This window comes from Lathyrus oleraceus, chromosome 2, assembly GCF_024323335.1.
Source record: "Lathyrus oleraceus cultivar Zhongwan6 chromosome 2, CAAS_Psat_ZW6_1.0, whole genome shotgun sequence".
Lineage (NCBI taxonomy): Eukaryota > Viridiplantae > Streptophyta > Magnoliopsida > Fabales > Fabaceae > Lathyrus > Lathyrus oleraceus.
This window is the reverse complement of record NC_066580.1, coordinates 18,978,704-19,002,559: the sequence shown is the minus strand read 5'-3', so window position 1 is coordinate 19,002,559 and position 23,856 is coordinate 18,978,704. Positions and strand designations below refer to the sequence as shown.

Sequence of the window (23,856 nt, the reverse complement as noted above, 5' to 3'; positions counted from 1 at the left end):
TTTTGGACAAAGTGGATGTGGAGGTGTGATGGACTGCCACGAATGGGCTTAATACAGGCTGTAAACAGACCAAGTTTTTGCTGTTTTTATGTTGCTCATGAATTGCTGTCCTTGTTTTGCTCAAATGCTTCCATTTGCAAAAAATACCAAATTTGTATCTTTGGCCAAAATGAGGTATGGTAATGGTATGTGCATGAGTTAGGGCTTGGAACAAGTTTCAAATGTCATTCTAAACATTTCCCAATTGGCCAAATGTGTAAAAGATCAATGAATCAAAAAGTCAACTTTGGGTCAAACTTGATTTTTAAATGAAATAGGTCAAAAAATGCCATTTTGATTGGCAAGGTTTTGGTGAATGAAATTTATATTTTTGGAAAGAGGAGGAAAAATGTGGTTTGTAGGAAAAAAACCCCACCAAATTTGGCCTTATGGTTCATGAGTTATGGCTCTTTGAAGTTCACAAATTTTTGAAATTGAATTGATCATATCTTGACAACCACACATGGGATTTGAGAGTTCTTGGACTTTTTGAAAATGGGAGAACAAGATCTTCAACTTTCATGTTGGGCAAAAATTCATTTGGAGCTTGTATCATGATGTAAGTTGAGGATCAAGAAGTTTCCATTTTTGGCAGTTGAAATTACAGGTCCACTTTCTATTTTGGGAAATTTCTGCTTGGCTTCAAATTCTTCCATGATGAGGTTTGCCATGACACATGAGGCCTATTAGGACATGAATAAGCTCTCTCAAAACATTTCCATCCATCAAAACCATAAAATCAACCACAGTTGACCAACTTTGACTTTCTAGGGTTTTGCTTGACTGAAGCATCTGAACTGATGACTTCTGAACATCCAACCCTTGACTTAAACACTTCAAATGGACCTCCAAGTCATGTGAACTTGTTGGACAAACCCTAGGGCCTTTGCTCCTTGAGAAATACCTTTGCTTGAGTGGTTGACTGACCTCCTGATCAGTTTGACCTAATTCTTGGCTTGCTTGCTCTTGAGGCAACTGGGGACAATGCAATGCTATGCAATGTATCATGATATGCTATGACCTAATATGAGATGGTATGTACAATGATAGGTGCAAATTTGAGGTGCTACAGCTGCCCCTATTCAATCAACTGGGAACCCGAACGGATGATAGCAGCGGCTGTCAGACTTTCAGGGTAAACAGGGATTGAATACAAAAGAACCGTAGAAATTTGCACCGGCTAGATACAATACCAGAAGAAACACGTCATTTACCGATGACAACTGCATGACAACTTCAGAACGGCAAAACCATTTACCGATGGTTGGGAACTGGAAACTTGATATTTACCGATATCTACTTCAGCAAGACCATTTACCGATGGCGGCTGGGGAAAACAAACTTCTGAAAAACAAAACCATTTACCGATGGTTAAAACTGGGACCTTGATATTTACCGATATCAACTTCAGCCAGACCATTTACCGATGGCGGCTGGGAAAACAACTTGAGAAAAACAGAACCATTTACCGATGGTTAAAACTTGATATTTACCGATATCAACTTCAGCCAGACCATTTACCGATGGCTGCTGGGAAAACAAATTGAGAAAAACAGAACCATTTACCGATGGTTAAAACTTGATATTTACCGATATCAACTTCAGCCAGACCATTTACCGATGGCTGCTGGGAAAACAAATTGAGAAAAACAGAACCATTTACCGATGGTTAAAACTTGATATTTACCGATATCAACTTCAGCCAGACCATTTACCGATGGCTGCTGGGAAAACAAATTGAGAAAAACAGAACCATTTACCGATGGTTAAAACTTGATATTTACCGATATCAACTTCAGCCAGACCATTTACCGATGGCTGCTGGGAAAACAAATTTCTGATGTAGGCAAGAAGCAAGACCATTTACCGATGGTGGCTTCAAAGAAACTGGACATTTACCGATGTCAACTTAGCAAGACCATTTACCGATGGTTGCTGCAACTGGGAATTCGATATTTACCGATATCAAAGAAACTGGGCCATTTACCGATGGCATCTCCGCTTGGGGAGGAACAAAATCTTTGTGGTGATACCAGACAAGACGTTTACCGACGACTTCTGGGGATTTTGATTTTATTAACAAGAGAACAAAGAATGACCAGACATTTACCGATGACTGGGTGAGACACGATGTTTATCGACATCGAAAGATGATGTTTACCGACATCAAAAAGAATGACCAGACATTTACCGATGACTGGGGTGAGACACGATGTTTACCGACATCGAAAGATGATGTTTACCGACATCGAAAGATGATGTTTACCGACATCAAAAAGAATGACCAGACATTTACCGATGACTGGGATGGGAAATTTATTGGTGAGAGACAAACAAATATTTGCAACTGAAAACCAGATAGGACATTTACAGATGACTCTACTGGGGATTTCTAGCTGGGGATCTATCAGACATTTACCGATGACTGAAGGAAAGACTCGATGCTTACCAACACCGAAGCAATGGCGTTTACCGACACCAAAAAAAATGACCAGACATTTACCGATGACTGGGTGAGACTCGATGTTTACCGACATCGAAGGATGATGTTTACCGACATCAAAAAGAATGACCAGACATTTACCGATGACTGGGTGGAACTCGATGTTTACCGACACCGAAACAATGGCGTTTACCGACACCAAAAAATGACCAGACATTTACCGATGACTGGGTGGAACTCGATGTTTACCGACACCGAAACAATGGCGTTTACCGACACCAAAAAATGACCAGACATTTACCGATGACTGGGTGGAACTCGATGTTTACCGACACCGAAGCAATGGCGTTTACCGACACCAAAAAAAATGAGACACACGCGGGTGCTGACATGACACTTACTGGTATCATATGAACAAAATCTTAGATATGTCAAGGCAAGGCTGATCACTTGCTGGGGGGCTTACTGGGGAGAAACAAACTTCTGTCACCATCGGGTGAGGAAATAAACCTCTGTGGGGATAATAATTCTGAATACTGTCGAAGCAACTGTAGCAGACTTGCTGTTGATGTTGAACAAAAATGATCCGCCTCTGCCGGGGATACGGTCTGATGTGGTTTCGAGCACATGAATGCATATGTTTGAATTTTTCTATGGCGTAATGCTCCATATGGGATGGAAATGCTACGCAATTTTGAGGATGCAATGATTACTATATGCAATGCAATATGATAAGAACTCTGCGGGGAAGATACACAGGACGACTGTACTGAGGAATCTTCAAGATAAATCCACTGGGGGAACAACAAGACAACTGCTGGGGAACCAACAGCACAAATCCACTAGAGGAGGACAAAGCAATTCGCTGGGGAGTAAAAGCAACTCTGCTAGGGGAAAGCAACGGTAAACTGGGAAATAGCCCAATCAATCCACAAAAATTCCGCTTGGGGAAATGAAAGCTCCGCTGGGGGAAACTAAACCAAGCAACTCTCTGGGGATAAGGCTCATACAAACCTCAGATAAAATAGGCCCTGCTTTGGGGAATAACCGCTACTCCGCCGGGGATGACCCACAATGTTCACAAGTAGAATCAACTCAGCTGGGGATGCAGGTATCGACCTCCTACTGAAACCTGTCCAATCCACTGGTGGGATGAACTCTGCTGGAGAAATATTTCATGAAACCCGCTCCACTCGGGGATCAAGGTCACGACAGCGAGCAAACAGGAAGGAACACCAGGGATACCGGGTTGTAGGTATGAAACGGGTGACCGACCAAAGCGTGAATTGGTTTGTGTTCCAAAACACTCAACATCCTGAAGAGGGCTAGAAAAGCAGTCTTGTTAAAGGATGGACATTCGATTCCACAAGAAATACGAATCTTACTCTGCTGGTGATAACAATCGAAAGATTGACCAAAGAGTGCATGAGATATATTATCTATAGCCGTCAAAACGTGGATAATAACCTCGCATGGAAGATTATCCATAACCGGGTTGTAGGTTGTTAAATGAATAATCGGCCGAAAACATCCTGAAGAGAGCAAAGGCAAACTTGTTAAAGGATGAACATCCGATTCCACAGGGAATACGAATCTTACTCTGCTGGTGATAACAATCAAAAGATTGACCAAAGAGCGCATGAGATATATTATCTATAGCCGTCAGAACGTAGATAATAACCTCGCATGGAAGATTATCCATAACCGGGTTGTAGGTTGTTAAATGAATAATCGACCGAAAAGAAAGGCATCGGTACCAGGACTAGGTATGCAAAGATGACCAATCCAAAGAGGATAAAGTTGCTTACTCGGAGCAAGTATCCAAAAAGAAGGTGAAAACCCAATGGGGACAATACTGCTTGATCAAGGCAAGTATCCAGAGGGGAAAGAATGTCAATATCACGAACCGGATACTGATAACTGTAAAGAGGGGATTACATCTACCGGTTAGTAGGCAGAAAACCACGGGAAAGTAACCAGTCATCATCGGGATGAGCACAAAGGGTTAACTCCAACAAGGGGATGAAAGTGGGATTTTACAACTACCAGCTAGTGGGTAGAAAACCACAAAGATAGGACTTACAGCTACCGGTTCGTAGGTAGAGGCCCATCAAACAGTCTGCTGAGAGACAGAGTGAGAAAAAGGATTTACCACTACCGGGTAGTGGGTAGAAGACCGACAAATTTCGCTGAGGATAAGATGAATGAGTGCCGGTTAGTGAGCGACTATTCATTTATGCCCCAGGGAAGCACAAGAGACAGCCAACAGGAAGCCAATTTAGGATCGATCCAAAAAGGCAGACTGAAACAGGACTCATCCTAATGAGGAAAGAGCTCAATAGGGAAAACCCATCCCGTGTAGGGAGGGAACGGAAGCAACCGTCATCCACGAGGATGTATCTCAGTGGGGAAATGGCAGGAAAGGATAGACACTTTCTGCTTAAGGGGTAGACTCTACATGGAGAGATCAGACACACCCAACTCTGCTAGGAAAATCTACTAGAGAGATTCTGTATCAACAAATAGCGGAAGGCAACCGTCAACAGATACACGGCAACGGCTGCAACATGAGTATCCAAATGCTATGATTATGCATGTATGCATTATGCATGATGAATGTATGATGAATGCTGACAAACAAACATGCTCAACACACAGGTCCGTGAATCAACCGTCCGGAGGGAAAACCAAAGTCCTCATCCTGCAGGAGAGGAAGAGCCACAAGAGGCTTCCGGAGGGATCGTCAGTCATAACCGGAGAAAAGAGCTCAACATACAGGCGGACACGCCACTACAACTCGTGATGAAAATCTGAGATACCGAGAAGCAACCAGATCTCTGATGAGAAATACAAAAGCATTGATAAGGCTCATCATGCCAACAACTCCGCTGAGGGATCTATCTGAGGGAATGCCGGATTACGGGGATGTCGACCCTCCGGATACTGAATCTTCAAAGAAAAAAAACACCCATGCTGGTGGAGAGGAAGACTGGCCTGCTGGAGAGGCGAAAGTTGAAGTCTTCAGTAAACGCTCTGCTAGGGGAGCTGCCCCACAATAATGTCTGAAACAGCAAACTTGCTGGGGATGCCCCACGATAGGGCTCAAACAGCACTCTTCTGGGGATGCCCCACAATAGAGCTAACAGGGATTTGGAGGAAGAATCCGTACTGCCGGGAACATGAAGATGAACAACTTCAAACGACACTGCATCGGGCAACTTCACTGAGGAGAGACCATACGAGGTTCTGTAGGACAAAGATACAATCATGCTCGAGATACGAACAATTGTCTTACCTGTTGGTAATCATACCACCCCCGGGAGAGCACTGTGGGTCTCCTAAGTATCCTTCCATCATTGTGAACGTTCGCTTTGTTCAAGAACAATTTTTTTGAAAAATTTGTTTATTTTGAAAACAATGATACTTTATCAATTAAAACATGCAAAACGTTTGTTGAGTTGAAACAAATAAGAGTGCAAATAATTGGATAAAAGCTCAAATCGATGTGATGGAATGGTAGTCTGCGAAGGGCGAGACTCCATAGATCTGTACAAGTTTGAAATCGGTGATATATATTGGAGAGGGCTACATTGAACATAATGACCTTTCCTCTACCATTCCGAACTTTCGATGTATTCGGAGCTTCAGTCGACGACGAATCGAGAATCCCTGACGGATGACAGATATAGAGCACAGTCTTGTCAAGATGCAGTTACTTGCCAAATCCCTAACTTTTGCCTAGATTGCCCCAGTGTGAGGTGATCAATCTAGCGGGATGCAAATTCTTTTTTTTTCAATGTCTCTAACTTTTGCCTGGATCGCCCTTTCGGGTTTTCAATCCACCGAGACGCTCCTTTTTGCCTAAGTCGCCCTTTGGGGTGTTCGACTTAGCGAGCTGTTTTGCTTTTCTTGTTTTTTTGTTTAGGCGAAGTATTTCTTGACTGCATCGGAATTCACAGGACGAGTGAACTTTTCCATCCATTGTTGTAAGTGTCAGAGCACTGCCTGAAAAGGCTTTCTTGACCACATATGGACATTCATAGCTTGGAGTCCACTTGCCCCTGGAATTGGGCACGAAAGACAGGACTTTCTTGAGCACAAGGTCCCTCGGAACACACGAGGCTTGATCTTCTTCTCAAATGCTTTCTGACCATAAAACATGGCAGTTGATCTTTTGTTTTTGCTTGAATTCAGCATCAGTCAACTTGGGACTTTGAGGGTGCTATCTTTTTTTGTTTCTTTCTTTCTTTTTCTTTCTTTTGATTTTGATTTTGATTTTTTCGATTTTGCACCCTCTCTTTCTTTGTTGTTTCTTTTTTTTTTTTCTTTGATAATGCCCCAGTTGGCTGTTCTGCTGATTCTCGAGATGCAGCTGAGTGTGATCTTCTTTTCTTGCTCAAGAAGTCGGGAAGTCTCGTCAGGAATCCCTTCAACATCATCTTCGTCCGCTTCGAATACAGGGAATTCAAAATTGGGAGATGACGTCCGATCATTATGTTCAAAGGGTTTGAGAAACAACCTGCATAATGATTTAGAGATGAAAAGCTTTTTGAAAAACAAACAAGACAATCGTTATGCAGATGAAAAGATTGCTTTTATTCTTGTTTTTAAGGTTTTTTGTGATCACCAATTTCATGCAAAAAGTGAAAAGGGAAAACAAATGGAAAAACAAATGTTTTAACATGAATTTATTTGAATGAAAATATCATTGCACAAAATGTTGCCAACAATGCCATCACTTCTCCTTTTGGCATGGGAGAAGGGTTTTTAAACAAAGTGATTGTTACTCTGACTTATGAACAACTGTAGGAACGCCCACAGTGACCCAATTGTGATAGATCCCATCGGGGATGACAACTGTCAGTATCTTTTGCATCAGCAGCTTCTGTTTTCTGAACAACCCTCTTTATTGAAGACCTCAGAAGAAAAGTCAATGCCGGCCCAGGATCGGCTAACCAGGAATAAATCCATCAACAGTACAAAGTCTGGAAAATATCTCTCTGAGTTCACAATTCTCTTGCTCGGGATAATCCATCAATCTGGCAGAGTCGGCTCTGGTATAATACCGGCAAAGTGCGTCTTCAAAATAAATGAAGATCGCAGGGTCAGACCACAGGATGGGAGACCGGAACAAAACACCCGCTGATGCAAATGATGCATGAAGTGTTTATGCATATGCTTGTTTTTATTTCAAAGGAACTCGAGGGTTTTATTTGCAAACTTTGAAATATTTAGCATTTTGATCATATATGAGAACATCTCATCAGATATATCAGGTGAAAAATTTTTCCCGGTTTTTTCATGTTTTGAAAATTTTTGCAAATAAACTCCTTTGAATTCCTTGAAATTTTTTTTTTTTTTTTTTGATGATATGGATGCAGATGAATGCATGAATGCATGAATGCAACAAAAACACTCAAGGATCAAGCAAAGCACACCAAACAAAGGTCGTGGGAAAGCTCATTGTATCCCTAATATCAATCATCCATCTTGGTGGATTTAGGTTTTCACCTTATCGACACCCAAGTTCCATTGATATTAACGGTACATGAACCAGCTCAAACATCCTTAATATCAACCAGCCGCTTTGGTGGATTTTAGGTTTTACCCCTGATCCGGGATCCATTGATATTAACAATGTTTGAACGACTCAACCACGAATCGTGGGTTTGTTGAGAGTCACGAGCATGGAGTCTCGGTTAAGAACCACCCAAAGGGAGTGTACTAGGGTTTAAACCTGCCAGACATGTTCTATCAGAGGTTCCCATAATCATCGTTCCATCTCTCGAATATTATCGGAGGAACGAATACTCGTATTCCAAGAATATTCTCAAGAGAAACTCTTATGAGTGTAGTGTCGCGTAACAATCGTATCAGAACTGACATCTGAACGACCTCCGCACTACGGTCCTAAAAAATAGGCCAAGATGGGTTTGGTAAACTAAGGTCCTTGGCTTCTGCGGCACATGATTGAAAGAATAATGCCTAACCACAAATAACTTGTGTGACATTATTAGTTCAACATGACCTCCACCAAGTGAATGGTCTCGCAAGTCAACTGGCTAAGGAATACTCCACACTAGTCAACAAGACTATGCCATTCTCCTATCCTAGAGTACACTCGAGTTCGGGTATAGAACTCATCTCAACTGACTCCCACCCCACAAAGAAAAACAAACAACCAGCCAGGCAGAATGAGTAATGAATATGAATGCAAACATCAATGCACACAATCAATGCAATCAATAAATGAAATGAACAAATAATGAATGCAATAAATAAACACAGCACAAAGCAACCAAAACCCTAATCCTAGAGAGCGCTAGGAGAGACTCGCTTAGGGAAGATGGACCAGCACAGGTCAACTTCTCTATGCATCCCCAGCAGAGTCGCCAGCTGTCACATCACGCGAAAAACCGGCGGGAAAAGAAAGAAACAACAGAGCCGCCACCGTGCGTTATTTATCCCAAAAGAGGGAAAGGAAACGCTCAGAGTAAACCTAGGAAAGAACATGGTCTCACGACCAAAGAGGATGGGTTCGGGAGTCGGTTATGCGAAGGGAAGGTATTAGCACCCCTACGCATCCGTAGTACTCTACGGGATCCACGCACAAAAGGAAGGAAGATTGGTTGCTAAAACACTGCTCAAACACACACACACTGGCTGAAAGAGACCAAAGAGACTGACTGAAACTGACTCGGCAGGATATCGTATCCTGGGCCTACTTAGTCTATCAGGCATAGACATCAGAGTCGAAGTAGTTCGGACTGGGGAAACGACACATGCTCGCTAGGATATCGCATCCTATGCATACGTATCTTCTCGGACGAGAGAAGAATCAGAGCATTCGTAGCTCGGCTGACACACACACAAACACACAGACAAAGGCAAACGTGGAGCCCGACTGCCAATCACTGGACTTATATCGGCATCCGAACCAAGACACACGCACACTGGAACCCAAATGCCACTCGATGGACTTACATCGGCTTTCAAGCACACAACAACACAACAAGTTAATAGGGAGTCGGGGACTCGAGCCTATAACTGTCAAGCACACAAAAAGAAAAAGGAAAGGCGCCCGGAGAGATCAGCTCAATCTCCTGCCTACATACTTCATCTGGTATGAAGATCAGGGCGATGTAGTTCCCCTACGCAGGGACAAAAGGATCTAGCCTAACCAGATAACAGAGGGAGACACAACTCTAGGGAGACTACGACTCGAGCCTAGATGTTGTCATGCAAAGTCGTCCCTAAGTTAAGGTTTCTAGCTAAATGGCGCGAGGGCCAACCTATCCTAGACATGACTTGCACAGGAAGCAAGCCACACCTAACCTAACTTGCACAGGAAGCAAGGGGGGTCTCGATTGCAACTAGGGCAAGAGAAAGGGGAGGTCTCAATCGCAACGAGGGCGAGAGAAAGGATCGCAACGAGGGCGAAAGCAAACAAGGATTAGTGTTAGTTGTTAGTCAAACTCGACAAGACATCGCGTCTCGTGCCTACGTATCTCATCTGAACATGAGAATCAGAGTTGCCATAGTTCGGCTACGGAGGGACAAAGGATCTCGATTGCAACTAGGGCAAGAGAAAGGGAAGATCTCAATCGCAACGAGGGCGAGAGAAGAGAAAAGGCTCGATCGCAACGAGGGCGAGAGAAAGGAAAAGGCTCGATCGCAACGAGGGCGAGAGAAAGGATCGCAACGAGGGCGAAAGCAAACAAGGATTAGTCTAAACTAAACCTAACTTGCACAGGAAGCAAGTCAAACAAACATGCAAGCACACACTATATACACACAAGAGGCTCACACAAGGGTTAGGCACTAGGGCCAACTGGAATAGGGTAAGTGTGCTCTTAACCTTGCCATTGAGAGGCTAAGGTGAAGCAGATGAAAGGATGAAGTGAGGATGAGACCTCACAGCTCTTATCCCTGGCCAGGGAGAGCTAATAGACAAATGAGCATGGGTCCAGAAAGTGGGAACCCTTCTATACTCGAAGACTCTGACACTGTACACTTTGTACAAGATCTTGGGTTTGTATCCCAATGCATCAACACACAGCAGTGTGAGCAGAGGGATGACACAACAAGAGTAGTGGGGGATAGATTGCATATCCCTACCTTCCACCAATTGCCTTTTTTGAAGGACTTTCAATATGTACAGGGACAAGATTTAAACATACACAAACATTGCCTCTTAAGGAGGACTTCAGACAGTTTGCCCGGCCAAATAACGGGCCGGGTCTCCAGACTACATGAAGAAGAAGTAATTATACCTCAAGCAAATTGCTAAAAAGCAAAGCAAAGCAAGTTCAAAGAACTTAAGCAACTAAGAGTACCTGAAAAAGTCAAACAGATCAGTATGCAATTAAACAGTTAAAAGCAAAGGAATGGGATTCACAAACAAAACAGATGATCAACTGTGCAAGGCACAAGACTCAAACACATGAGTCAAACCTACAAAACAAAGGTTAGCATATGGTAAACAATCAAGTTCAAACAAGTTTGAATGATCTTTGAGGCATTGGTGCTTAACCTGAAACAAGAACTCAATTGTAAGCTCAAAAGACCACTAGGACTAGCCTAGGGTCAAGGATGAAAGAAAAAGTCAAAACAGTAAAGAAAAGTCAACCAAAGTCAAGGTCAAACATTTAAGAAGCTATCTCAATTGGATTCACAATCATATCATGCATCATCATCAACTCATAAGCAAAAGAAGGCAAGGCATGGCAAATGAAAGCTCAAAGAAGTCAACAGAATGACTTGCATCAAAAGTCAACCCAAACATTTTCAAAAATCATCAAATAAATCACACTCAATCCTAACATCTAGCATGGTAAGCATGTCAAATTTCATGGCATTTGGATGAGAGGAAGGCAGTCAATTAAAATCAAGAAGTCAAACCAAATTTAAGCATGCACAATGAAGGTCAACAAACATGGGTCAACTTCAGAAAATCATATCAAATTGAAAACAGATGAGAAATGAATGAGATTAACACCAATGCAAAGCTTGAGATGTCTAGTTATCACATATGAAATTTCATGATCATACAATGTGGTACGAGAATTTCCCAAATGAAATGGCAATGTGTAGCATAAAAAGTCAACAATTGACTAGGCATGGAAGAAAATTCACAATCAAAATGGAAAATTGCACAATTAAATCCAGGAAAAATCACACATGAACTAGACATGTAAGGGAGGGATCATGCAAACTTTTGGATCATTTGGAGGTCAGGAAGCATGTGAACAAAAATCAAGAAAATGCACATCATTGGTGTGACAGAAATTGTCACACCCTAGTTCAAAAATTCATATCCAGCAAACCACAAATGATAAATGCACAAACTCTACATCAAGATGAAGATGAATGAGTCTAGTTTCACCACAAAAAATTTCAGGGGCATTGGATACAACATCATTATTTCACAAAAGTTTTGGCACAAGGTATCAATTGGGCATACATGTTAAGAAAACTCATACCATTTAAAATCCAGCCAACCAAAAATTAATTAAAAATCATAATAAAATACTAGACATTCTTGTGAACATTATGCAAAAATTTTCAGGATTTTTGGATTTAATTTGAGTGAGAAATGGATTTTTGAAGACGAGTGAATAATTGTAACAACATGAGCAACATAACATGGCAAATAAGTCAAAGATAGTCAGCGCATGGCATTTTGGTAAATAAGTGTACCACTTATCAAAACTCTGCGTTTTGGGCAGGGGAAATGAAATGTTTTGATTGGCCACTAGCCAATGAAACAGTACCGTGGCCAATGAGCTTCAAATTTTCTGGTTTTAGAAACCCTTAGGGTTTACATACAGCAGGGCATTTGTTCATCTTCAAACAACACATTTCAAATAGAAACAACTCACACAACATGGCAGTAACAATGTTCTTCGTGCAAACACATCATAAACAACAAAACCAAAACAATCATGAGAATTTCCTGGGCAGAGTCTTAGGTTTAAACACAACAGCATACATTCATCATCATCATGCATTCGAAAATTTCATATGCCCAGAAATCAAAATCAAGTATACCAATAGCATCATTAAACATTAAGCAACAGGAATATAACATCAACTTTCAGTAAATCAATGCAAGCAAGGCAAATCGAGCAAAATGCATTTGGACACAAGAAATGAAATCCAGATTTCTCCATCATATCACAACCATTTTGAATGATACAAGTTGCAATGGAACAAGCATGGGAAGAACTACAAGACACATGGCATTAATTTGAGAAAAGTGGAACTCGAAGTCTTACTTGAATCTGAAGAAAATGGTGAAACAGGGCTTCTTTTGGTGATACAAGTGCAAACAGATGAAGACCTTGGTTGGTGTTGGTGTATACTTGAAGCAAATCAGCTCGAGCAACTCAAATTCCACTTGAAGCAAAACCTGCCATGGCTGTAGCTTGGAGGAAACAGAGCGAGGAAAGGGCTGCACAGGTGATGGATGGTGGTTCAAAGGAGCTCCAAATGTTGGTTGGATGATGAGGGAACCAAGGATATTCGAGGGTTTTTGATGATTTGTGCAGAAATCCACTTTCGAGCAAAAATGCAAAATGTGAGAGTGAGAGGTTTTCTGGTTGGTAGGCTGTTCTTAGTCTCTAGGGTTGGAATGAGCAGAAATGAAACTCTTATACCTCTGTTTAGCATCCCTTAATCATGTACTAACCTTGCTTAGCTCAAAATGAAGTATTTGCATTTTTGCTAATTTTGGACAAAGTGGATGTGGAGGTGTGATGGACTGCCACGAATGGGCTTAATACAGGCTGTAAACAGACCAAGTTTTTGCTGTTTTTATGTTGCTCATGAATTGCTGTCCTTGTTTTGCTCAAATGCTTCCATTTGCAAAAAATACCAAATTTGTATCTTTGGCCAAAATGAGGTATGGTAATGGTATGTGCATGAGTTAGGGCTTGGAACAAGTTTCAAATGTCATTCTAAACATTTCCCAATTGGCCAAATGTGTAAAAGATCAATGAATCAAAAAGTCAACTTTGGGTCAAACTTGATTTTTAAATGAAATAGGTCAAAAAATGCCATTTTGATTGGCAAGGTTTTGGTGAATGAAATTTATATTTTTGGAAAGAGGAGGAAAAATGTGGTTTGTAGGAAAAAAACCCCACCAAATTTGGCCTTATGGTTCATGAGTTATGGCTCTTTGAAGTTCACAAATTTTTGAAATTGAATTGATCATATCTTGACAACCACACATGGGATTTGAGAGTTCTTGGACTTTTTGAAAATGGGAGAACAAGATCTTCAACTTTCATGTTGGGCAAAAATTCATTTGGAGCTTGTATCATGATGTAAGTTGAGGATCAAGAAGTTTCCATTTTTGGCAGTTGAAATTACAGGTCCACTTTCTATTTTGGGAAATTTCTGCTTGGCTTCAAATTCTTCCATGATGAGGTTTGCCATGACACATGAGGCCTATTAGGACATGAATAAGCTCTCTCAAAACATTTCCATCCATCAAAACCATAAAATCAACCACAGTTGACCAACTTTGACTTTCTAGGGTTTTGCTTGACTGAAGCATCTGAACTGATGACTTCTGAACATCCAACCCTTGACTTAAACACTTCAAATGGACCTCCAAGTCATGTGAACTTGTTGGACAAACCCTAGGGCCTTTGCTCCTTGAGAAATACCTTTGCTTGAGTGGTTGACTGACCTCCTGATCAGTTTGACCTAATTCTTGGCTTGCTTGCTCTTGAGGCAACTGGGGACAATGCAATGCTATGCAATGTATCATGATATGCTATGACCTAATATGAGATGGTATGTACAATGATAGGTGCAAATTTGAGGTGCTACAATATGGTGTTCATCCTGAATATTTTTTCCCCAGCCGGTTCTTTCAACACCTCTAAACCTGTGGTCATCACCCATTCCTCCCCAAGGGCATGGGAATCTAAATCGGAGAGGTCATATGCAGTCTAAGTCGTGCATTATTCTTGACCCCATTCATATACCATGTGTGCAGCTTCTACCCTACTTGATCAAGCGTTCGCTAGTGGTACCTAAATTCCTCGGCCCGAATCATACCCCTTATCCACTTGGGTATGATCCTAATGCGCAATGTGAATACCATAAGTGCTCAATAGGGCACTCTGTTGAATATTGTTGGTCATTCAAGGGTAAAGTTCAAGAATTAATCAATAACAAATGACTAGTCTTTGAAGAAGACAACTTGGATGTTGAGTGTGGGTACCACACCAGAACCATGGGGCATGCTATAGATGAATGAAAGATATTTCAGAGAAAGTTGCAAAAGCTAGTCAAGATGAAATACCCAAGCCTTGTTGGTTTAAACCAAAGGCCTGGCAAATAGAAAAACCAAAAACCTCTTGGACCATTCAAGATCATGTACCACAAAGAGAAAGTCAGGCCTATGGTAGATAAAATTGCATTATTTCTTGACGAGGATTCTAAAACAGCGTTCTGGGAGGCCATCACCCATACAAATGAAGAGCAAGAAGAATTAGGAGATAAGTCCAAGAAGGCTGCATCTTGTGAAGAGGCCAAAAGATAAGACTTTGAAGACCATTCCACTAGTATTGATTAAGATGAATACATCAACTTTTGGGTCCCAAAGAGGTCAACCGAGCAGTAAATCAAGTACTCCAAAGCCAGTGGATCATGCAGGAAGAAGCGTCCTCAAAGCCATTGATCATTAAACTGTTTATCATTTTCATTTGCAACTTCTTTTATGTTAAATGCTACTTGTTGTTATAAATTGTTTGTTTATTAATGGTATTGATTAATGAAATGAGCATGCATGTTTTGAACGAATCCTTTCGTATTCACTCATTTTTATTATATATAAAAAACAAAACAAAAATATTTATACTTCTTCGCTTCATTTTCCTTATCAAACTGTTGTTTTAGCAAAGATTGGAGAGAGGATGACGAGAACAAAATACCCATAATTGCTAACAGTATACTTTCGGATAAAATCATGTTGATGATGTACAAGCATTGTTTCAAAACCCCAAACACTAGAGAGATAGGGAGTTAATCCCTAGTTAACCACTTAGAGCCTAGAAGTAGGTGTTTCTTTCGGATCTACAAACCCTTACGCTTAACCCAGGGTAGGATAATGTTCAATTAATTTGACTCTGCATTCGAATTGCAACAAAATACATTCCATCTGGGGATCAATCACATGATATTCTTCGCACACGTGCTGAAGTGTAAAAAGAGTCATGAAAAATCCAAAAGGTATGTCAGTTGTTCTTCAATGACCGATAACATGGCAGTCACAAGCCTTTCCAAACCAAAAAAAAGAAAAGAACGCTAAGTCAAACACCCAAAGAGGCGACTTAGGAAAAAATTAAGGCAATCCCAGTGGACTAAAAGCTTTAAAAAAGCAGTCCATGTAAAAATTAGGGATGCAAAAAAAAGAATCAAAAGAGGTCGTTAAATCCTCAGAAAGGAAAAAACAAGAATCAGTGACAACCATGTCAAGAATCAAAGGGTCACCGACATCCATGACAAAAACGAAACAAGGTAATTGTCATTCTAATAAAATATTGAATCATCATCTTCAATATTACATCGTCGAACTCTCTTCGAAGAAGAATGTGTGTGTTGAATTAACTGAACGTAGGACTGGAGATCATCACGAAGAAGGGATGGGTTAAAATAAACTTTGAGCCTTATATCCTTTATTTCAATAACCGTGAACGAAACCATATTACAACCCTCAAAAGACCTAATTGAAGCATGGTTTGATCTGAAAGCATGCTACAACAAGGTTACGTAAACTGTCTCCTACAGATTTGATAATCTTCTATTTTGATGTCATATTCTCGTTGTATCATTCACACACTAGCTAAATCAGCACTACATTTGGACCAATGGTCCACTCGTCGCACACCACCACATCATTCCAATAAATGATTTTTTTCCAAACTTGCATGAACATTGCATTAAAATAACCATTTTTGAATGAACATTTTTAACTGCAAGTCAATACTTAACATCAATGAAATTCCAGCAAATAAGCATTTAGAAAGGAACTTGAACATTTGTTGGTGCTGACTCGAATCGAGATCACCTCATAACCCTATGGATCAAGGGAATGGCATCCAATGACTATGTTGACCTAAAAATTGGTTAGTCTAAAATAAATCTCCGAGCATCAATTAATCAGGGGCAATACCTTTAAAGGCTCAGTTAGGGGAAAGTCATCTCAAGAGTACAATAAAGCCAAACCTCCAAAGATTAGCTGATTCGACATGAACCGTTTTGAGAATCGGTTAGTTAGAGGCTGAACACTGCAAGATTCAAATACTAGGGAAAATTGGTTAGCCATGGTATGGCATAGATGTTCCCAAGTTCCCATTCTAGAAAAATTCCTTCAAAGACCCTATAGATTGGGGCAAGCAAGTTGTAAAGGGACAGGTTCTCCCCATACTTTCAAAATGATAAAGCAGGCGATGCCAATCACTAGTAACTGTTAAGTTTAAAGCAAGTATCCAGAGATGATACTAGTACATCATCATATATTGACAAGAAGCCTTAGGGCATCCAAAAAGCACAATCGTCATGCACTGATCATGTCACTACGCTCAAGAAAATCATTTACAAACCGTCATGGCATGTCAGGCATAGAAGTTAAGGTTCTCCCAGGAATAAACATGCAGCTTATAGGTAACAGATCAAAACTTAGGGCACCAAGAGCATCCACATCTATCCTGCAATCATCGCATCATCAAAGACCGAGTGTCGGGAAGTCAAATCCTTTCACCAACCAAAAGTCTAATTCATATTGACAACTACCAAAAAACTAAAGTCCACCCTGCTGGCATCCTGATAAACTGAAATTCAATTGACATTAGTACCTAAAAAGGATCTTACCTTCAAAAAGGAAGACCAACCCAAAATAATCACCTATTTGCATTCCTACATGCATTTCATATACATCCATAATTTTCCTGTCGAAATAGGAAGTTTCATAAAAGACTCTCTCATTGAGACTATAAGTTTTCATTAAATATGCATCATTGCATGCATATCATTCCCACCAAACTGGAAGCTTCATAAAAATGAACAAAATTATTTGCATTCCTACATGCACCTAAAAATCTCCGATAGTTGTATCCTCGCATGCATATCCATGCATCATTTCATGCCTGGTGTTTCCACCTAAAATGGAACGACATACAAAATTAAACATAACATAAATCAGGATCCAGGATCAATCACAAGTATCTGTCATACCCCGATTTTGGCTCTGAAAATTTTTCCCCATCAATCACTCGTTTGCATTCTTTCTTCATGACCATTCCATCTGGCCGTGATGCTACCCAAAAAACGTTTGTTGTTGGACTCGCTACCACGACCAGTCCATGGTTGTCTTTTGGGCTCTGTTTCTTGATTTTTGGTATAAGATGATTAATCTCATTAGCCAAGCGAGATTTGAAAACTCTTTCATTTGTTAGAATCAAGTGAACCCCATGTTTCATCTTTCGTTCCAATTTCATCGAGGTGATTATTCATCTGTCATTTGTCTTATTACCAGTTTTCACCCCCCTTTCGAGTAAATCATGTGTCAAGTGCAAAATATTTTATTTCGGGTCATCATGTATATTCATTTTTCCATTCATTCATGATTCAAAGAAATTTCACCTATATTTCTTCATTCACATTCATATCCTCCATTTCATATTCATATTTCCACATTTTATATTCGAATTTTTATTCATATCTCTTCATTCACATTGGAAAATTTTCCATTCATATTCAAGAAATTCCACGTATCCATTCATTCATTCAATCATAATCATCCGTTTACATGGCAATTGAATAAAGAACTTCATCACGTGAATATTGGAAGGTTTAAGGTACAAGAGGACGAGTTTGGTTATACCACGACGTTATCTATTTTCATTCACATAAACGTTATAATCATTATAAGTCATAAGCTTACAAATTTACAAACTTGGAGTTTAGACCAATCTCAATTCACCCAAACCCCAAGAATCCCAATCCCAACTATTTCCTTTTCTTTCAACTCCTCAAGCGCAACCGTATGTAGCTGCTGCCGACGCCAGAGCGTTTAAAATCTGTCCTCAGCAGGCTGGTACCATTTGCAGGAACGGTCACATCGTCATCAAAGGCAGGCTATGCAAGGCTGTTGAGGTTTCTACTTCAAAAAAAGACATGACAGCATGGACATGCGAAGTGTCACTTGGTTGCCATTGATATCTTCAATGAAAAAAGCTGGAAGATTGGTTCCTTCATCTCACAATTGTGATGTTCCCCATGTGAATCGTACCAACTATCAGTTGATCGATATATCTGAAGTTGATTTTGTGAGTCTTTCTGGTTGATGACGGAAGTACCAAGGTTGGTTTGAAACTTCCCACTGGATGCACTCCTTACTCAGAATAAAGATGGATTTGCTGAAGGAACAAATCTTGTGGTTTCTGTCATGTCTCAAAAGGGAGAAGAGCAGATATGTTCTTTGAAGGACACTGGTCCTAAGAATTAAGATCATATTCTTTGAACTGGCTATGGGGCTATGGGTGATAACAAGTATTCTATTCTTATGTCGCTATCCAGGGAAGTACATCACACCAGATTGCTAGATCTTCCTGCATCTGATTTTACATGACAGGAAGACAATTCCAATAAACCTGCATCTGATTTTTCAAGACAGGAAGACAAAGTCCAAAACCTGCTTTCTTCTAGCAATTCAAAAATCCACCAACTCGCTGTTAGATACCCAAGTTTGCTTATTTGAGCTATCAAATATGGGCATCTTTCACTCCTTGTCAAAAAAGTGTTCGAAACCGCCCTTGCTTTTGTTGACTTGCAATACTATGTGAAATGATCTTGGTACCTTTAATTTGTGTGTTATTGTGCAGGACTTAGGCATGAAAGAGTAGAAAACGAAGGCACAAGAAAGAAGGCAAAGGAACCAAGAAAGAAAGCAAACATCAGCAAGCTCGCTAGGCGAGTGAGATAGCGAAGTGCTCGCTAGGCGAGCACTCAGTAAGATGCCAACGATCACTCCCAGACTTGGACTGAACCAAAATGATCAAGTACTCGCTAGGCGAGCATCCAGCGAGCAAGCATCGAACAATTCCAGTAGCAAAACCATCAATACTCGCTGTGGCGAGGGAAGCAGCTAAGTACTCGCTAGACGAGCATCCAACGAGCAGGTAGCGAGCAATTCCAGTAGCAAAAACATCAAGGCTCGCTGGAGTGAATGAGAGAAGCGAAGGCTTCGCCTAGCAAAGGATTGTTCGCCTAGCGAACATATGCAAACTTTTCTGGGAAGACTCCTCTGGACGCAGTCTATTATGGTGGCTTATTTTGGGGCTCGCTAGGCGAACCATTCTGCTCGCCTAGCGAGCATGACAGCTCAGTAACCAATACTATAAGTAGCATGGGCTACTTTTTGGAATAACATCTTTTATCTTTCATCTTCATTTTTCTTGGGATCATCTTTTTACTTGTTTTTGTGCCCTAGAAACCACATTTCTCATTTTCTCTTCTTCTCTTAGCAATATTTTACAAAAAGAAGGTGGATTCCCATCCAATCTCGATTCTTCGACTCAGATGTTGATCAACCTTCGACCGAAACTTGTTGACCAAGCTACCATGAAAATGAGTAGCTAAGTCCTTCATTTTGTCAAGGTTAGATGTAGATGATCATAAGCTTTGTATGTATATGGGTTGATCTTCATTTGTAAACTCTTTGATGATGAATGTATGGTGAAAACCTTGTTTTATTGATAACTCTTTGTGTTGGTTTATTATTGAAAGGTGTTTACCAACTCTTGACCTAGGTTTTCATCCATCCTTGTTCTTTAGCTAGAGATAGTATTGAATGAGTTTGTTCACTAAAAAGTTGAACCTAAAAAAAGTTGTCATTTTGATAGATTGTGTGAGAGATCAACAATGGATCAAAATGGGAAAAACTCACAATGTGTGTTAGAGATAAACACATTGAGAGGACTTTGTGAATGTGTTTATCATCTAATGGAGTTTATGAGTTTTGTTTGATCGAACATATGCATGCTAAGTGATCGTTGAACCCTAACTTTGACAATCTTTCTCAAATCGTAAAACCAAAACTTTTACCGCAATTTCTTACTTTTTATGCAAGCTACCGTAACCAAAAACTAAAACCCCCTTGTTACTATAAGTTAAGAACTTAACAACTATTGAACGGCGGCAATATCACATAATCCCTGTGGAGACGATAACAAATCCCGATACTCTAACCATCTACCTAACAAAATGGGCCGTTGCCGGGGATTGTGTATTGATATTGCGAGCATCGCAATAGTTGCTAAATTTTTAACTTCTGAATTTTTGACTTGTGTTTGTTAATTTGTTTGGTTTAGTGTGCAGCTTTCGTTTTATGCGAGGGCAGGTTCCTGAGGACCATCTTCTTTTTGATCCTGAGATCGAAAGAACCGCAAGGAGACTAAATAGCAGAACAAGACGAAGGAGGCAACAAGCTAGACAACGACAAGAATAAGGAAAAGGTTCTTCTACAACATACCCACCACCTTTCACACCTATGACGGATCCACCACCACCACCGCCCGTTTCCACACCATGTGTCAACAGTCCGAGGAATACAACTCTGTTTGCCAACCACCAGGGAAGGCAAGCCGAGATGAAGAAGGGAACTCTTAACTTACTATACGGAAGTCCATTCACCGGAATGGACCATGAATACCCCTTTGCTTTTCTCACCAAATTTTACGAGATAGCATTGGCGGCCGGAGTTGATCAAGCTCAGGAGCTACCATTGTTCAAAAGACTATTTCCTCATGCTTTGCTCGGCAAAGCCAAAGATTGGTACTTGGATCAAACACCTGCAGTCATGACGGATTGGAACGTGTTGGAAGAGAAGTTCATTGAAAGATTTTTCTCCCACAACCGGTTCATGGAATCCAAAACGGCTATCTCCGTGTTTTCGCAAGGAGCCAACGAATCATTGAATGAGGCATGGGAAAGATTTAAATCCATGCTTCGAAAGTGCAAAGGGCATGGTTTTGACAAATTGACGCAAATCCACATTTTCAAGAATGGCCTTCAACCTAATTGCAAGACTTTATTGGATGCTACCTCGGGTGGTTCTCTGTTGTCTAAAAGCGCCGGCGAAGCTACTGATATCATTAACCGTATGGCTCTAAATGACCTCCAAAGTCAAAATAGAGGCAACACTTTGGAGAAACCGGGAGTGCTTGAACTTGGGACAAACGATGCTATTCTTGCCCAAAATAAACTCATTTCACAACAAGTTGAACTCTTAACTCAACAAATAAAAGAGTTGAGAGAGCCTTCAAAAGCTAAAAAAATAGCTTGTTGTGAGCTTTGCAAGGGTGATCATGACACCGGGTTTTGTCCACCTCCCGGGTTCGAAGAGGTGAATTACATGGCGAACCAATGAGACTACCAACCGAGGCAACAACAACAACAACCGTATCAACAACATCCTCAAAATCAACAACAACACTTTCAAGGGAATCAAGGGTTCCAACCAAGGGCTAACTATCACCATAACCAAGGTTATGGGGGTGGTACTTCTAGCCGTCAAAATCCTTACCAACCTCAACAACCATCGGTCGTGACTTCAAAGTTAGAAGAGACATTGACACAATTTATGTAATTGTCGATGACTAATCAAAAGAGTAACGATACGGCAATCAAAAATCTCGAAACTCAAGTCGGCCAACTTGCTAAACAACTAGCGGAACAACAACCCGGACCATCTTTTTTGGCGAACATGCAAACGAATCCAAAAGAGCATTGTAAAGCGATAACGACGAGAAGTGGAAGGGAGTTGATTAGTGAGAGTAAAAAAAGAGATGAGAGTGAAAAAAGAGAGGATGAGAAAAAAGATGAGGAGAAAAAAATAAAGGATAACATTGATGGTGAAGTTGGGGAGTGGAGTGAGGAAGAAGTTGAAAAGAATGAAAAAAATGGTGAAGTAGAAAATAAAGAAAGTGTGGAAGTCGAGAAAAATAAGAGTGATGAAGTGATGGTGGAGGGAGTAAAAAAGAAAAGAGAGAGGAATTCTAGAGTTTCTAAAGGAAAGGAGGTAGTGGGCGCTACTCCAATCCAAAACCTTTCGTATCCACATGCTCCATCTAAGAGGGAGAATGAACGGCATTACGCCCGGTTCATAGATATATTCAAACAACTTCAAGTGAACATTCCGTTTGCCGAAGCATTGGAGCAAATGCCTAAGTATGCGAAATTCATGAAAGACATACTTACTAAAAAGCGGAGGTACACGGAACTGGAGACAATTGTTCTAGTGTAACACCCCAAAATTTGCCCTCCTCATTCATGCATTCATTTAGCATTTCATATTGCATTTCATCATGTCAATCAGAATTAGATCCGAAAAAAAAAAGGAAAAAAAAAAAGAAAAAAAAAAGAAAATAAAATAAAATAATAATAAATAAATAAATAAATATTTTTTTTACAAAAAAAAATAATAAATAAATAAAAATAAATAAAATATAATAAAAAATTTTGGACTTGGGTCTCTCTCATTTGAGCCCACAAAACCATGAAATTCAGTCTATAAATACCAAGGCTTCACTTGAGAAAAAGGAAGAGAAGCAAAATACTCTGAGGTTTCCTTGAAACAAAACCCTGGACAAAACCTGGAGAGGAACCTGACAGAGAACTCAGAGCAACCCCCATCTCACGCAAACCCTAACATTTCAACCGGTCTCTCCCATCAGGGATAACTTGCGTGGTTTCCCACTTTATTTGTGGGATAACCCCTGGAGGTTCATTCCGATTACCTGTACTGACCCACTTTCTTTGATGATGTTAGCTTGGAAGGATCTCAGGGTTTCCCATTCCTCTAATTGCTGTTACTTCGGATCTTTATCTGCGTGGTACTTTTACATTTTTCCCGCATTTTACTGCTTTCCTAGCTAGAAGACCTCGATAGGAGGAAATGTTTTTGTGTTTACTTTATGCAGGTTCCTTTGTCCAGGGTTAAGAGCTATGGGGTCTTATCCTCATTACCCTTTTGCATGCGCGTTCCTACAATGCAAACAAACCCTTCATTGATTTTTCTTCTCCATAACACACGTTTACTCCTTCTACTACAAGCGAGTAAGTCTCCAAAGGTCGAGCATCCGGTAGATTGCGTAGTGACGTCGTTCGTCCAAAACCCAATCCATAACCCCATAGTTAGCCGAACTACGTTTTGCTCTGATTCTCAGGCCAGATGAGATACGTAGGCATAAGACGCGATGTCTTAGCGAGCACACATCCCCCCAACCCATAAGTCAGCCGAGCTACGAAGACTCTGATTCTCATATTCAGATGAGATACGTATGCAGTGGATGCGACAT

General features: G+C 40.6%; 1 pseudogene; it reads left to right on the top strand.

Moving 5' to 3' along the window:
- The first annotated feature begins 12,898 nt into the window (after positions 1-12,898).
- Positions 12,899-19,004, top strand: LOC127121684 (eukaryotic translation initiation factor 5A-2-like; annotated as a pseudogene).
- Positions 19,005-23,856: the final 4,852 nt, after the last annotated feature.